The following is a 3,870-nucleotide window of genomic DNA, read 5'->3' on the forward strand; positions in this document are numbered from 1 at the left end:
GTAGGGAAATCAGGCTCAAAATTCCTTGTTCTTTGCTTGGAACAACTTGTGTTTCCTTAGCACAGAGGGGAAAAAAAAACAACCAACCCTCCTGCAAACAGAGCGTGTTTAAAAATAAATCTGACACAGGGTGTTTTCAGACTCTAATCTGCATCACAGATCAATTAGTTTCCTCCAACTACCAAATGTCTGTTATTCCAGCACCTTTCAGCCATCAACAGGATGTTCAGATACAGATGGTGTTCGTCAGGATGGGCTTTTCTTGTGCAGTTGGAGCAGATAAATGCACCACACTGTGAGTTTAGCTCCCTGCTTGCAAGGAGCTAATGAATATAAATGGTCTTGCAGGCTGCAGGGAGCCTGGAGCTGAGTGAGGTGCTGTTTCAGAATTCATGGGCTATCAAAGGAAGCTGGCTGGCTCTTCCAGAATAAGAAATATTATGGTTTGTCATGAGAAAAAAGAAATCCTCAAGCTTGGAAAGTCCCCCTGAACGGGGCTGCCTCTGCAGGGCACTCAGGACTAACCAAGCAGAGAGGCAAAGTGAACTGGTTTCCTTCTGGTTCTGCTCCTCCAAGTCCAAGGCAAGACTTGCTGTTATCAGAGCAAGTGGGGCTGGGCTAATTAATTAACAGTGGGCCATCAATAATGCTGGAGAATTCCTGTGGAGAGGGATAAATCAGCAGGCTTGAAGCACTGTTGGCTGAGTAATGAGGCTGTTAGATTGAATTATTGATTATTAGGTTGACTATTCTGTTCAATTATTAGATTGAATAGATACTTCTGCTACTCGGAGGGGTATGACAAGATCAGCAGCAGCAGGGTGTGTTGGGGATGGTGCAGCAGAGAAATGAGCTATTTTAACTCCAGACTGACCCATCTGAGACTCATCTCAAGTGTAAAAGGTGCAGCTTTGGCTTCGGATGGGGTAGGTGAAGAGAAATTTTAAATACTGGATTTTGAGCTGCTAGAGGAGCCCAGGAGGGAAGCAAAAGCTTTAATTTAGGCCCATCAGATTTAATTAGGCCCATCAAAAGGAAATCATTAAAATGGAGGAACCATTGCTGGGACTCAGGATGCTGTGGGGTCCATGGAGCAGCTCCTGTCCCAGCTCTGGGACCTCTCTGGGTTGCAGGGATTTTTCCCACTGCCTTGCAGAGCCTCAGTGTGCAACGAGCTGTGCTTTGCTTCCAGGATTAGAGTGACAAACAACTCTCTTCCCTGCTGTGCTGTGGCCTGGAGAACAAGTTTAGCTCAGTGCTCTACCTGGTGCCTTCTTCACCAAAGCTAGGAAGAGGCATTTCATGTTTGAGAAATAAAGAAAAAGTACCTAGACAGAAATAATGTTGCAAGAAGCTGAACCAGCCTATTGAGGCTTTGACTTCCCCCCTTCCATCCTCAGCTTTTCAGGTCATAACTCCTCATTCCAGCTCTTTGCTCTCCTCCTTGTGTTCTCTGGGCTGGAAAACATTCACCTGCTTTTCTCTCTGCTTTCCTCTGCTGCTTCTTGCACACTGCAGTGTGTGAGTTGAAGCACCTGGATGGGTGAACAAATGGATTTTGAAGCTCCATAATTGCTGGAAGTCTTAGTGCAGCTTTCTTGGGTGCCATGTCCCAGTCACTGCTTCTGGGAGAGCTTCCAGCAGAGCATCCCATCCTCACGTGGCTGTGAATCAGCAGAATGTATTTGCACTTTAAATGGGTGACTCTCTCCAAGCCTGGGTCTTGCTGCTGGTGCCTCACACAATCATTGGGTTGTTTTGGTGGGGAAAAGACTTGGAGGTCACCAAGCCCAACCAGCCCTGCCCAGGCCAGCCCTGCCCCATGTCCCTCAGCACCACATCTACACGGCTTGGAAACCCCTCCAGGGATGGGGACTCCAGCCCTGCCCTGGGCAGCCTGGGCCAGGGCCTGACAACCCTGGCCAGCAAGAAATGCTGCCCAACATCCCATCTCAGCCTCCCCTGGCACCACTGCAGCCCATTTCCTCTTGTCCCATCCCTTGTTCCTGGGGAGCAGAGCCCAACACCCTGTTCACAGTGAGCATCTTGGGAAGCTTTTTGTCAACACAGCTGTGCCTACCAGATGACTACAAATTAAAAACCAACCACCAATCCTTAATTGTGACCACATTCTAGATCTTCAGTGACTTGCTGCTAATCCAGGCACTGAACCCCAGCTACCCACATGTCAAACAGCTGCTGCTACTTTTCCCTGTGCTCTCTCTTTCCTGGGATGCTGCAGAAGAACATTCTTTATGCACACTAAATACTGAGTAACATACGCCATATGCTGGGATTTAGCTTCTTGAATACATCTTAATTAGTTAAATATAACCAAACTAACTATTCTTTTTTCCCAAAATTGGTAGCAAATTGAATGTGATGGATGCACCATCCTCCAAGCTCCCAGGAATAAAGAGCTCTTCAGCAAGCTTGCAGAAGCAACATACTTATAATTGCTTCTATTATTAGCAAGGTGCTTTAATCCAGTGATAATGAAGGTAATTATTTTCTTGGGTGCAGCCTGAGTCTTCTCAGTATCTTCTCCTGGCTTGGAGATACCTCAGACAGGTTCTGCTGCTGGGGAAACCTTCTGTCCTCCAGATGCAGGAGCTGCTGGATCAGCCCCAGCTCTGCATCCACACATCTGCACTGGCTACCTTTATGCTGGAAAAATGAAGTTAAAAAAGTAAACAACAGGGCTGGGAGAAAAGCCCTGGAAAGAGTCTAAGGCTGGGTCACTGTGCTGATAAAAAACTGACTGACCCTTCCATGGAAAGAAAAAAACTCAAGAAGAGAGGCTGGTTGAACTCCTGACCTTTATTGAATGAAGAAATATCAGCTGTGGCACATGGCTCAAGGAACACTGCAAGTCCTCTTGGGGCTGGGTTCCCCTTGGGGTTGGGTTCCCCTTGGCCTTGGGGTTGGGTCCCCTTGGCTTTGGGGCTGGGTCCCCTTGGCCTTGGGGTTTGGTTCCCCTTGGCCTTGGGGTGGGATCCCCTTGGCCTTGGGGTGGGGTCCCCTTGGCAGTGGGGCTGGGTCCCCTTGACCTTGGGGTGGGATCCTCTTGGCATTGGGGTTGAGTTTCCCTTGGCCTTGGGGTGGAGCCCCTTGGCCTTGGGGAAGGGTCCCCTTGGCCTTGTGGTTGGGGTTTCTTGGCCTTGGGGTTTGGTTCCCTTTGGCCTTGGGGGTTGGTTCGCTTTTGCTTGGGGTTTGGTTCCCCTTGGCCTTGGGGTGGGATCCCCTTGGCCTTGGGGTGGGGGTTTCTTGGCCTTGGGGTGGGGTCCCCTTGGCCATGGGGTGGGGTCTCCTTGGCCTTGGGGTGGGGTCCCCTTGTCTGTGTTAGGTTGTATTGACTGTTTGGAATTTTGGACCTCACTGTTCCAGAAAGAACATCATTTTATTCTGACTTGAGTTAGATTCTGCTACATCCACTGACTTGGTCTGTTCCTTCTCCAGGGCTTTACCCTGCAGACCAAGGAGAACTTTATGCCACAAATCCAGGCCAAAATTCAGTGGGAAAGCCACTTTTTAAAATAGTCTTGGAAAGCTTAGAAAGTCAGGAGGGACCAGCCCAGGCTGCACAACCAGATTATGGAGCTGAATTGGCAGAAGTTCATGTTCTGTCTACACTAATGAACTACAAGTGCTTGAAACCACTCTCTGGTCCTGGGCCTTGGCCAGGAGCTGCCCACGTCCATGCTGGGCACCTTTCTGACCTGCAGGATGAGGCAGCTTCATGGAAAGCTGGATGTTGGGAATGCTCCTTGGCTGGTGCAGGTTCCCTGCTGATTTTCCTGGGAGAAGTGGTCGTTAGCCTGGGCTGGAGCTGCTGTGCCAGGGCCTGTGCCAACCACCAACCATATGGGC

This window comes from Chaetura pelagica, unplaced genomic scaffold, assembly GCF_000747805.2.
Source record: "Chaetura pelagica isolate M959 unplaced genomic scaffold, ChaPel_1.0 scaffold91, whole genome shotgun sequence".
In the NCBI taxonomy this organism is placed as follows: domain Eukaryota; kingdom Metazoa; phylum Chordata; class Aves; order Apodiformes; family Apodidae; genus Chaetura; species Chaetura pelagica.